Source organism: Salvelinus sp. IW2-2015, linkage group LG1 (assembly GCF_002910315.2).
Source record: "Salvelinus sp. IW2-2015 linkage group LG1, ASM291031v2, whole genome shotgun sequence".
Taxonomy (NCBI): Eukaryota; Metazoa; Chordata; class Actinopteri; order Salmoniformes; family Salmonidae; genus Salvelinus; species Salvelinus sp. IW2-2015.
Genome location: NC_036838.1, coordinates 49,331,285 through 49,345,787, shown reverse-complemented (window position 1 = coordinate 49,345,787; position 14,503 = coordinate 49,331,285). Strand labels below are relative to the sequence as shown.

At 44.2% G+C, this 14,503-nt stretch overlaps 1 pseudogene; it reads left to right on the top strand.

The window, feature by feature from the left end:
* Positions 1-14,503, top strand: part of LOC111969306 (semaphorin-3F-like) — a 99,115-nt pseudogene that overhangs the window by 63,989 nt on the left and 20,623 nt on the right.

Here is a 14,503-nt window from a genome sequence, read left to right as displayed (position 1 = left end):
ACACTGGCCCTGACGGGTCCCACAGGTTTGGTGTGGTTGGAGCGCCCGAGCAAGCGGAGACGGGCCTCTCAAACAGCACTGCCCTGTAGGGTCCCACAGAGTGTTTGTGTTTGGTGGAGGGCCCGAGCAGCGGAGAGACGGCGGGCCTCTCAAACAGCACTGCCCTGTCCGTACATGGCTGCTGAACCGTGGAGAACCAATCAAACAAACACTCCAGTCTCACATGGAAGGTTCTGTAGGAAGCGTCCGGTTACTGTTTCCTTGGGAATGTCTGTCAAATGCATTCTTAATTTCGTCAGAGCTCAGACCTTCAGATGACCAGAGAAAAGCATCCTTGGCGGATGTACATGGCAGTATTTGACAGAGATGTGGAGGAAAGACAATGATAATTATACTTTTCTTAGAAGGAGCATCTCTTAGACAGTATTAACTTCTCTAGGGTATGTGGGACGGTAGCATCCCACCTCGTCAACAGCCAGTGAAACTGCAGGGCGCCAAATTCAAAACAACAGAAATCCCATAATTTAAATTTACACCATTTTAAAGATACACTTGTTGTAAATCCAACCAAAGTGTCCGATTTCAAAAAGGTTTTACGCCGAAAGCACACCAAACGATTATGTTAGGTATGAGCCAAGTCACAGAAAAAGACAGCCATTTCTCCAGCCAAAGAGAGCAGTAACAAAAAGCAGAAATAGAGATAAAATTAATCACTAACCTTTGATGATCGTCATAAGATGACACTCATAGGACTTCATGTTACACAATACATGTATTTTTTGTTCGGTAAAGTTCATATTTATATCCAAAGATCTGAGTTTAGGCGGGACGCTACTGTCTCACTTGGCAAAAAGCCTGAGAAAATGCAGGGCGCCAAATTCAAATTAATTACTATAAAAATTACTATAAAAATCACTTTCATTAAATCACACATGAAAGATACCAAATTAAAGCTACACTGGTTGTGAATCCAGCCAACATGTCAGAATTCAAATAGGCTTTTCGGCAAAAGCAAACGATGCTATTATCTGAGGATAGCACCATTGTAAACAAAGAGAGATAAACATATTTCAACCCTGCAGGCGCGACACAAAACGCAGAAATAAAAATATAATTCATGCCTTACCTTTGACGAGCTTCTGTTGTTGGCACTACAATATGTCCCATAAACATCACAAATGGTCCTTTTGTTCGATTAATTCCGTCGATATATATCCAAAATGTCCATTTATTTTGCGCGTTTGATCCAGAAAAACACCGGTTCCAACTTGCTCAAACGTGACTACAAAATATCTCAAAGGTTACCTGTAAACTTTGCCAAAAAATGTCAAACTACTTTTGTAATACAACTTTATGTATTTTTTTACGTTAACCTCTCTGGGGCAGGTGGGACGCAAACGTCCCACCGGCCAATAGCCAGGGAAAATACAGCGCGCCAAATTCAAATAACATGATATAAAAATCTAACTTTCATTAAATCACACATGTAAGATACCAAATTAAAGCTACACTCGTTGTGAATCCAGCCAACATGTCAGATTTCAAAAAGGCTTTTCAGCGAAAGCATAAGATGCTATTATCTGATGATAGCACAACAGTAAACAAAGAGAGTAGCATAATTCAACACTGCAAGCACGACACAAAACGCAGAAATAAAATATAAATCATGCCTTACCTTTGACGAAATTKTTTTGTTGGCACTCCAATATGTCCCATAAACATCACAAATGGTCCTTTTGTTCGATTAATTCRGTCYATATATATCCAAAATGTCAATTTATTTGGACCGTTTCATCCAGAAAAACACAGCTTCCAACTTTRGCCAAGTCACTACAAAATATATCAAAAGTTACATGTAAACTTTACCAAAACATTTCAAACTACTTTTGTCATACAACGTTAGGTATTTTTAAACGTTAATAATCGATCAATTTGAAGACGGGATGATCTGTGTTCAATACAAAAAGAAAACAAACTGACACAACTTTTTTCGTAACGTGCCTCTTCTCAAAAAATTTACTTCATATGACCCTCATTTACGATAGCCCTACTTCTTCACTACACAAAGGAATAACCTCAACCGATTTCCAAGGACTGGTGACATCCAGTGGAAGCGGTAGGAACTGCAAGCAAGTCCATTAGAAATCTGGTGTCTCTAAGAAAACACATTGAAAAGACACTGACATCAAAAAAATACAAACTCTGAATGGTTTGTCCTCGGGGTTTCGCCTGCTAAATAAGTTATGTTATACTCACAGACATGATTCAAACAGTTTTAGAAACTTCAGCGTGTTTTCTATCCAAATCTACTAATAATATGCATATCTTATCTTCTGGGGATGAGTAGCTGGCAGTTTAATTTGGACATGCTTTTCATCCAAAATTTCTGAATGCTGCCCCCTAACCTAGAGAAATTAAGATGTCAACAACACAATGAGACTCTCTCTAGCACTTGTCACTGATCTGCTGTGTTGGGTTTCAACAGTGTTAGTGTAAACCATCATATAAACCCCCCATCGGTATGCCTAACAGGGGTGGTTTGTGAAATGAGTCAGTTGAGTGTGCATGTGTGTGTTACTGTTTCTGTGTACAGCAATTTTCTGGTCTAAATGGATACATTGCTCTCTTGTTCCCCCTCTCTCTCTGCAGAGCTGAGGTCCACTGGCACTGCCCAGCACTTTGCCTACCTGCTGAACACGTCTGACTATCGTATCCTGCGTATGGACGAGGACCACGACCGCATGTACGTGGGCAGCAAGGACCACATCCTGTCCCTGGACCTGCATGACATCAACAAGGAGCCGCTCATTGTAAGACCTTACAGTCACTAACGCTTCACCTCTTCACCTTCCCTTACCTCCTGTCACCCCCATCACCATCTCCTCCCTTCCCTCCCCTCTCCTCTCCAGGGCCCTATAAACCCGGGTGAGGCTAATCCTTTACCTCAACTCTCAGAAACGGCCCCCTAGGGTCATATGTTCCGTTCCGCTGCCCTGCGTTGGATATTTTGATTAGCTCACCTCCAGTTTGTATTTGACTGCACCATTTTCTGGAGATGAGGGTTGTAAAACTACAAAAACAAAATCTAGATATGACCATTCCTAGTCGGCTAATGGTACCGTGGGCGGATATCCCTGTGGCAGGTTTAGCCCCACAGCTATAAAGTCCAGTGATGTGGAAAGGGTTGTGCGATGGGTTTTGTTATTGCTATAAAATGACCTCTGTTTTCCCCCCTGCCTTCAGCTCCACTGGCCTGTCTCCCAGCAGAGGAAGACTGAGTGTCTTCTAAGTGGAAAGGACACCAATGTAAGTATTTCTGTTGACTCTCCATTTCCACACAACTAATTCAGCATTTATGTTTCAGGTCAGGTGATGTGTGCCATCTGTAACATGAAGTCATGTATTTTCTTTATATATTGAACATCTATAAAGTATATATTTTTTACTCACCTCTATTTGTGTGTCTGTATTGCTAGGTGTATATAGCCTAAGTATTTATTTGAGTTTTTAGCTTAATGAAAAAGGGTTCAAGCGAAACCATTCTAGTGGCACACACCTGTGTGGATTTCATTTGGCCCTGTAAAAGCCTGGTTCCCCTCTGTCTGGCCAGACAGACAGGGCAGGACTGGCACTGAACAGCTCATAGCAGACCAACCACCCTCACTGTCTCCCTTCGGCCAGTGTAGGGTCTGGATAAATAGATGACTGTTATACTGGTATATTGAAATATTTACATTCTGTACCTTGTTCTATCTGTGTATCATTCATGTTGATAATCCATTCTTGTTTGTCTATGTTTGTCCCCATGCAGGGCGAGTGTGGGAACTTCATCCGTCTGATTGAGCCGTGGAACAGGACCCACCTGTATGTCTGTGGGACTGGAGCCTACAACCCCGTCTGTACCTACGTCAACCGTGGACACAAAGCACAGGTTAGAGCTCCATGCCTTTTGGAATACACTAAGTGTGTGTTCCCTAAGCTACAGTACACAGTGAAGAGGTGAAGGAGGGAGACTACGGCTCTGACATTTAGTCTCCATCCCACACCTCTAACCCAGCCTTCCTCCCTTCAATCTTTCTCACGCTCTCTCTTTCCATCCCCACACCTCTCTTTCTCTCTCTACCTCTCTCTCAATCCTGCTTTCATTCCTACCTTCACAAACCTCTACCCCTCCTGATATCCACAGCATCATCTCCTGCCCCCATGCCTAGGCAACCATTGGAGTCTCAGCCTGCACACAGCTGTCGTCCCCAGCGCACTGTTGCTGTTAGCGTTACTGTTACGGTGCTGTCTGTTTAGTCTCACTCCTTAATTGGAAGTCTTGAGTTTCCTGGAGCCGGGCATCACCTCCACAGTGTACTTCCCTGTTTTATTGCCCCTCTCCAATACCCCCAGCCCTGCTGCTTTAAATTCAACACTTGTTCCTTAACGATGGTCCTGGGGCATTTAAGAGGGAATAAATAAAAGTTGTGGATAGATAATATTTCCCTGTTTCCTCCTCTCTGAGGACTCTGCCTGATTCAGAGGACACAGTTAGACCTCTTCACACCCCTCTGCTATTTCATATGGATCCATATGACCCTTACTAACAAAGGGCATCCATCCATCCATCCACTCATAGCTCTAGCAGCCCTGTGCCTCTCAGTTGGCCTGCTCCCTCTTTGCTCCCTCAGCCTCTAGTCCTCACCATGTGAGGAGTTGGGTAATTGGCCATGGCAGCTCCCATTATGGGGTGCCAATGGAATGTCCTAGTTATAGTACATTAATGAGATGGCTTTTATTTTCCCTTCACATCGAACAGACAGGTCAGACTCTTCCTGTGAGCCCTCGCTCTCTCTCTCTGGAGTTAAGTATGGGAGCAGAGATGTAAAATGGTACAACCATACACACACACAGCTTTTTCAGACAGGAAACCATGAGAAGGCGAAACGCTGCTCAATGCCAGAAATCGGCTCATTTTCTAATGTGGATGTATACACGCACATGGACACTCCTTCTCATACGTCAGAAACCTGKTTTTGTAACTGAAGACATGCAGATCAATTGTTAACAGCTTGCCAGATTTCAGAATTCTTTCTTTTTCAGTTAAGCCATTATTCAGGTGTGATTTCCTTTTTACAAACCTAAAGGATAGTAGCCTACATGGGGCTATGATAGCTAGTATTATCTGTAAAAGCCAAATATTGGTTCTTGGCAGTGGCTCAGGCCAGAATTGAGTGGATATACCATACTGTGAGAGACTGTATTGACTCAACGACAGGGTATAGAACGGATATTGCTGATGTTCGTCCCATCTGGTGAAGTTAAGCTACACAAATATTCATCGCACAGAGAATGTAGAGAATGAGAAATCCATAAATTTTCCTCACAAGCTGTCCGAATGACATTAATTAAACAGTCATGCAGTCACATCAGTCCAAGACCAGTTTACAGAGTTACTGAGCTCACGTCAGGTCCTGCCTACTGCAGGTGCGTAACGTCCAGAATGTGTCGCTGTCTCCTGTTTTAGGCCGCCATGCACCTGCAGATGCCCCAGACTGGAGCGAGGGCTAACCGCGCGGCCAAACCCAGCGCTGTGTTCGAGACACTGGGACTGCAGGTGGGACGTGGGTCAGGTGCCCGTCACTAGCCTGGGCGGTTCTGCCTGTCTGCCCCTGAGCCTTGCCCCTATGTGCTGGGGAGTGCACTGGCGACCCACTCTGGGCCTCAGCTTGCATGTCTTCCCCTCTCTCCCTCTCTCCCTCTCTCTCTGTAGGGGGAGGGCTGTGCATGTCTCCTGACCCCTCTGTTCTGTCTGTGCTCATTCTGTGTCTTGAAGCACTTCTGTCATCATCAGTTGAATTGTCCCACTGCGTTGGGTCTCTAGTGTAGTTGACCGCTTATCTCCTCACTGCTAAGCATGTCTTCTCTAGACCCTGTCCATTTGGAGAAAATAAATTGGTCGTTGAAATGTTTGTCTGTTTTTGTTTCTTCCGTCATATTTCTGTTGTGCATTGCTCTCGTTGTTCATTTGTCAATGTTTGTGTAAGCCTCATCTTTTGAGCACGCTCTCTTTCTCATGCTCACTCACTCACTCACTCACTCACTCACTCACTCACTCACTCACTCACTCACTCACTCACTCACTCACTCACTCACTCACTCACTCACTCACTCACTCACACTCTCTGTCTCTCCCTCTCTCACACTCTGTCGGTGTGTGTGCTGTTGAACTGATTCTCCAGTATTTGTGTCACCTGCTTCTTATGCATGATATAGATGACAGTCCAGCACTTTGTGATTTTCTACACAAGGTCACACAACATGTTAATACACTACACAATCAAATATAGATCTTTCATTGAGGATCAATACAGTATAACACTGACACCATCGATGACTGATGTATGACAGTGTTTCTAACTAATAAGCCCATTTGTGGTAGATAAATTCATCTCTACCCTCTCCTCCTTACATTGTCCTGTCACTTGTGTTACAGGACACAGAACACTCCACCCTCCAGTCCTTCACCCCCCCAACCCCACCCCACCCCACCACCCTCTCCCTCTGTAGGAATGTGTGCCAACTTCTCCCACAGGTCTCACACGGTTAACGTCTGACCCACTCTCACTGCAGCCCTGTTGGTTCAGGACAAACACAAACTGCTAAAGCAGAAAGGAAATAATAGATCCACATAGCTGAGCAACACCATTCACAGTACAGGAAGGAACTCTTAACCCTTAGAAGGACAGGGCCATTATGTTTGAATGTGTTGCATGCAACACTTAGTCCTTTGTCGGGTAACATCTTTCATAAAGGGTTTAAAAACATGTTCAGAGAATATCCCTTGGCACATGTGACCGCATGTTCATTAACATCTGGCATCTCTTGCAGGGAGCTGCCAACACCTTCAGATTTACATGTGTGGTTGATTTTAATCAAAGGTGAGAGGGAATATCATAAGGGTGCACGTAGGAGCCAGTGGAGAATAACATTGGCAAGCGCCTCACTTTCTCCTGCTCAGGTGTTGACGGACAAGGACAAAGGTGTCTTCGTCTCTCTGGTCCCCTAAGTCCTCGATTGGAGAGTGAGGGATTGGGGGATTTTACTTGTTCTGGTTTGTGGCAAGGCTACAGGGCATGTCATCGCATGCCATTGGCTGTTTCTCTCCACGACTCCAAATACCTGCCAATCACCTTTCAGTGCTGTGTATAGAGACACCAGGAGTCATGAGCATCAGTCATCCAGACTCCATCCCAGGCATGTTTTTGCTGAGCAGAAGTACAGGTCTCAGCAGCAGTAGGGCTACATAAACAGATTTAACCAAGAGAGGATGAGAGACATTTGGCATATGAGAGATTGTTGTGCAGAGAGAACAGCCCTTGACGCATTATGCCCTCAGTCATTCTAGTGCACTAGAGAGGAATTAAAAGAGTTGGATTGAGATCCTGTTTTTTTTTCTGTATGCAGGCACTCTCATTAGTCTATGTTTCATCCTTTACAAACCACAATGCCTTATAGGCCCCAGAGGACCTACTGGAAGAATATTGAACTGCCTCAATTTTCCCTCCACCAGGGAATCACACTGACATGATGAAGACCACTATGAATTTATTGCTTCTTTCTTATGATTTTTCCATTTCAGGAATACATATGGCATTTGGAGCCGGGAAAAGTGGAGTCTGGGAAGGGAAAGTGCTCCTACGACCCAAAGCTCAACAGCGTCTCGGCTTTGATCAGTGAGTATCATCATCCAGGCCACACTTGGCCACATGCTGGAGATGTCCCAGTCCAGTCCAGTTCACCCAGTTTGTCCCCATGGCTCTCTCAGTGACTCTGACGGTCCCTGAGGCTATGTCCCCTGTGTACGCCTCCTTTTATCTCCCACTACTACAAATGGCCACCTCCTTTATCCCCAATTTTTTGGGGGGCAACTTTGTTAAAAATGTTTGTATTGCCTAAAATCTGTCCAGGCAGACAAAGTATCATTTTTCATTCTGTTTCTATTTTCCATGAGATGAATAGCAGAGCAATGCTGATCTCATCTCTGATGATAAAATCAGAAGGGATCACGCCTTGTTAAGAATCGGATTTAAGGAGCTGTGGGCACAGACCAGTGGGTTCACAGTTTTAATAAGCCAATCCTTTCCATGGTAGCTTTGTGACTTTCATTGGAAAAATACCAAGAACCAATCATATTCATATGATTTGTTGTGGTCATTTATCATGAGAAATCCAATCATATTCTTTTCTGGCCAATACATGCAGATCAATCACATGACACATTGCAACATGTTTGGTTTGTGGTAACTTCATGTTGTAAGGTATGGTGTTGGTGTTGGTGGATCTTCTAAAAGGAACCATGAGGAAGTTGAGTGTCCTCCACCCTCCACTCATGGTCATTCAGCCTGGGCCAGACCTCACAGTTGTCACCAGTGTAAATTGATCCTGACTGTGGGGTGGGACAGTCAGTGTAAGTTGATCCTGACTGTGGGGTGGGAAAGTCAGTGTAAATCGTCAGCACGGCCTTCCCACGTTAGCACACTGCCAGCTGACCAGGGCGGAACCAGGGAAGCAGGGAACCAGGACGAATGAACCCCCGTCTCTACCAGTTAACATCAGCTATGTGTGACTAATGGCGGGGAATAAGAACTGGATACTACTTTGACCCCTAAAAGGTCACACATGTAGGTCTACCTCCTCACGCCTACCCCTAGATATCATACACGCTCTATACTGTAGATCAAGGCCTATGTTGACTCTACTTAGTAAAGACCTGGAGAATTGAATTAATTATGTTACATACTAGTAGTATAGTTGTTTCTGCCTTTGCCCTGAGCCCCTGTTGTACCATTAACCCCACCCCTGAGAACTCCCCGTAGCTACTAAATGCATGCTGGGACACCTGCTCTCATATGAGGCCCAACCAGCAACTGGAGGAGCAACATTCAGTCTCCCCACTGATTAACAAGACTGGTCCTTCTACCCTGTGTGTGCCTTATTCACATAACTTTAAAAAGCCTGGGTAGTGGCTAGTCCCTTTGGCCAAACAGCGTGATCTTCATTATGTGTGTATTATGATGTATGCTGTTCATCTGTCTTTGTCCACACTGTGTGCTAAAGAATTCTTTGACATTGACACCCTGGTGATGACAGTCTAAAGATATTTTGCTGGACTTTCGTAAGGGAAAGCCCTTAACATTTTTCAAAGACTTCAGTCACCCAAGTCGTCAACTGTTCTCTCTGCTCTTGCACAGCAAGCGGTGCCGGAGCGCCAAGTCTAGGACCGAAAGGCTCCTTAACTACCCCCAAGCCATAAGACTGCTGAACAATTCATCAAATGGTCACCTGGACTATTTACATTTACCCCCCCCCATTTGTTTTTACACCGCTGCTACTCGCTGTTTATTATCTATGCATAGTCACTTCACCCCTACCCCCATGTACAAATTACCTCGACTAACCTGTACCCCCGCACATTGACTCGTTACCGGTACCCCCTGTATATAAACTCGTTATTGTTATTTTATTGTGTTACTTTTTATTATTTTTTACTTTAGTTTATCTGGTAAATATTTTCTTAACTCTTCTTGAACTGCACTGTTGGTTAAGGGCTTGTAAGTAAGCATTTCACTGTAAGGTCTACACCTGTTTGGCGCATGTGACAAATAAAGTTTGATTTTGATATTAAAGTATTGGGCACTAGGGTCCGCCAGGGGGTCTTGCCAGGGACTGAAGGTTTAATTTGGGTAGTGGGGGTTTCTGTGTAAGGAGCGCCTCAGTCCTTTATGCCAAGGGTGTGGCTGGCTTTATATCAAAGAGTCAAAGTATTTGGCTCAGTGGATTAATCTCTTTCCCTCTCCCTCTGTCCTTCCCTCTRCCCTCACTCTCAGATGGTGAACTCTATGCTGGGGTCTACATTGACTTCATGGGAACAGACTCTGCCATCTTCCGTACTGGGAAACAGACCGCCATGCGTACAGACCAGTATAACTCCAGATGGTTAAATGGTAAATAAATGTCTTCTTTAATAATATTTAATGTTTACAAAATCCTCAACTCTCCCCTTTAATAAACAGGAAATGTAAACAGTTTGTAAATGATATCAACCAGATGTTCAGTGATCTTCATATCCTCTTATTCATCTTTCTCTCCGTCTCTCTCTCCTTCTCCCAGACCCTTCCTTCATCCATGTGCAGCTCATCCCTGACAGTGCAGAGAGGAATGACGACAAGCTTTACTTCTTCTTCCGTGAGAAGTCTGCTGAGATGGGCCAGAGTCCTGTGACCCAGGCCCGCATCGGTCGGATCTGCCTGGTGAGCACAGCCTCAGAATGGATTGTACCACATTCACAAATAACAATGCATGTGACATGCACAGCAAATATACCCCAGTTTCATAAAGAAAGGGAAAGGAACCAGTCTTGGTCTGTAGAACTAATGTTTGTCTAACACTGACTCGCTGAAATCCATGTGTATTTAACCTCCATGTGTACAATACATGTCTCTATCCTTGAGATGGAACCCTGACATACGACCCTATGATCGTCTGACCTCCCGACTGGTAGTCTTAAAACGTATTAAATGATGTAGTATATTACGTATTCAGGTAACAGAACAGCAGGGTAAAAGCCAGATCCCCTAAACCAGTCCAGCAGCCCTTCCTTCTACAGCAGTATCCTCTAGTACAGGGGTATTCAACTCTTACCCTAAGAGGTCCAGAGCCTGCTGGTTTAATGTTCTACCTGATCATTAATTGCACACACCATTTGTTCCAGATCTAAATCWGTCCCTGATTAGAGGGGAACAATGAAAAAAACGCAGTGGATCTAGCTTTGAGATCCAGAGATGAGTTTGAGACAGCGTGTGGTAATTTCCCTGACCTTCTCCCCCAGAGCTGCAAATTGAGACGATCAGCAAAAACAAATAACAGGGAATGTGTTTGTCCCTGTGGGGTCAACTTGGAGCTTAGGATGCATCTTTCTGGGCTTTGCTTACAAACATGGAGAGCATAGTGTTTATTCAGTTAGTCACCGTGGGTGTGTGCTTGCATGTGTCAGATCTTTAGCTGCTCACAACTGTTTATTTGAGTGGATCAGGTAGTGACCCTGCACACAAACACCCATCCCACATTCAGTGGGTTCTACACTCTATACTGTTCTATCATTCACTGGTCCCCAGTTATACTGTTCTGTCATTCACTGGTCCCCAGTGATACTGTTCTATCATTCACTGGTCCCCAGTTATACTGTTCTGTCATTCACTGGTCCCCAGTGATACTGTTCTATCATTCACTGGTCCCCAGTGATACTCTTCTATCATGCTATATCATTCACTGGTCCCCAGTGACACTGTCTGTCATTCACTGGTCCCCAGTGATACTGTTCTATCATTCACTGCGTCCCCAGTGATACTCTTCTATCATTCACTGGTCCCCAGTGACACTGTTCTATCATTCACTGGTCCACAGGTCATACTCTTTCTATCATTCACTGGTCCCCAGTGACACTGTTCTGTCATTCACTGGTCCCCAGTGATACTGTTCTATCATTCACTGGTCCCCAGTGATACTCTTCTATCATTCACTGGCCCCAGTGGCACTGTTTCTGTCATTCACTGGTCCCCAGTATACTGTTCTATCATTCACTGGTCCCCAGTGATACTCTTCTGTCATTCACTGGTCCCCAGTGATACTGTCTGTCACATTCACTGGTCACCAGTGATACCCTTCTATCATTCACTGGTCCCCAGTGATACCCTTCTATCATTCACTGGTCCCCAGTGATACCCTTCTATCATTCACTGGTCCCAAAGTGATACTGTTCTATCATTCACTGGTCCCCAGTGTAACTTCTTCATCATTCACTGGTCCCCAGTGAACGTTCTATAATTCACTGTCCCCAGTGATACGTTCTATAATTCACTGGTCCCCAGTGATTCTGTTCTATCATTTCACTGGTCCCCAGTGTAACTCTTCTTATCATTCACTGGTCCCCAGTGATACGTTCTATAATTCACTGGTCCCAGTGATACGTTCTATTAATTCACTGGTCCCCAGTGATACGTTCTATTATTCACTGGTCCCCAGTGATACGTTCTATAATTCACTGGTCCCCAGTGATACGTTCTATAATTCACTGGTCCCAGTGATACGTTCTATAATTCACTGGTCCCCAGTGATACGTTCTATAATTCACTGGTCCCCAGTGATACGTTCTATAATTCACTGGTCCCCAGTGATACGTTCTATAAATTCACTGGTCTCCAGTGATACGTTCTATAATTCACTGGTCCCAGTGATACATTCTATAATTCACTGGTCTCCAGTGATACATTCTATAATTCACTGGTCTCCAGTGATACGTTCTATAATTCACTGGTCTCCAGTGATACGTTCTAAATTCACTGGTCTCCAGTGATACATTCTATAATTCACTGGTCTCCAGTGATACGTTCTAAATTCACTGGTCCCCAGTGATACGTTCTATAATTCACTGGTCCCCAGTGATACATTCTATAATTCACTGGTCTCCAGTGATAACTTCTATAATTCACTGTCCCCAGTGATACCTTCTTTAATTCACTGGTCCCCAGTGATACGTTCTATATATTCACTGGTCTCCAGTGATACGTCTATAATTCACTGGCCCAGTGATACGTTCTATAATTCACTGGTCCCCAGTGATACGCTTCTATAGTTCACTGGTCCCCAGTGATACATTCTATAATTCACTGGTCCCCAGTGATACGTTCTATAATGCACTGGTCCCCAGTGATACTCTTCTATCATTCACTGGTCCCCAGTGATACTGTTCTGTCATTTACTGGTCCCCAGTGATACTGTTCTTCATTCACTGGTCCCCAGTGATACCCTTCTATCATTCACTGGTCCCCAGTGATACCCTTCTATCATTCACTGGTCCCCAGTGATACCCTTCTATCATTCACTGGTCCAAAGTGATACTGTTCTATCATTCACTGGTACCCAGTGATTCTGTTCTATCATTCACTTGGTCCCCAGTTAACTCTTCTATCATTCACTGGTCCCCAGTTATACTGTTCTGTCATTCACTGGTCCCCAGTGATACCCTTCTATCATTCACTGGTCCCCAGTGATACCCTTCTATCATTCACTGGTCCCCAGTGATACCCTTCTATCATTCACTGGTCCAAGTGATACTGTTCTATCATTCACTGTCCCCAGTGATACGTTCTATAATTCACTGGTCCCAGTGATACGTTCTATAATTCATTGGTCCCCAGTGATACGTTCTATAATTCACTGGTCCCCAGTGATACGTTCTATAATTGCACTGGTCCCCAGTGATACGTTCTATAATTCACTTGGTCCCCAGTGATACGTTCTATAATTCACTGGTCCCCAGTGATACGTTCTATAATTCACTGGTCTCCAGTGATACGTTCTATAATTCACTGGTCCCCAGTGATACGTTCTATTAATTCACTGGTCCCCAGTGATGCGTTCTATAATTCACTGGTCTCCAGTGATACATTCTATAATTCACTGGTCTCCAGTGATACGTTCTATCATTCACTGGTCCCCGGTGATACGTTCTATAGTTCACTGGTCCCCAGTGATACGTTCTATAATTCATTGTCCCCAGTGATACGTTCTATAATTCACTGGTCCCCAGTGATACGTTCTATAATGCACTGGTCCCCAGTGATACGTTCTATAATTCACTGGTCCCCAGTGATTACGTTCTATAATTCACTGGTCCCCAGTGATACGTTCTATAATTCACTGGTCTCCAGTGATACGTTCTATAATTCAATGGTCCCCAGTGATACGTTCTATAATTCACTGGTCCCCAGTGATACGTTCTATAATTCACTGGTCCCCAGTGATACATTCTATAATTCACTGGTCTCCAGTGATACATTCTTTAAATTCACTGGTCCCCAGTGATACCTTCTATAATTCACTGGTCCCCAGTGATACCTTCTATAATTCACTGGCCTCCAGTGATACGTTCTATAATTCACTGGTCCCCAGTGATACGTTCTATAATTCACTGGTCCCCAGTGATACGTTCTATAATTCACTGGTCCCCAGTGATACGTTCTATAGTTCACTGGTCCCCAGTGATACGTTCTATAATTCACTGGTCTCCAGTGATACATTCTATAATTCACTGGTCCCAGTGATACCTTCTATAATTCACTGGTCCCCAGTGATACTTCTATAATTCACTGGTCTCCAGTGATACTGTTCTGTCATTCACTGGTCCCCAGTGATACATTCTATAATTCCACTGGTCCCCAGTGATACATTCTATAATTCACTGGTCCCCAGTGATACGTTCTATAATTCACTGGTCTCCAGTGATACTGTTCTGTCATTCACTGGTCCCCAGTGATACCCTTATATCATTCACTGGTCCCCAGTGACACTGTCTATCATTCACTGGTCCCCAGGGATACTGTTCTTTCATTCACTGGCCCCAGTGATTACTGTTCTGTCATTCACTGTGTCCCCAGTGATACTCTTCTATCATTCACTG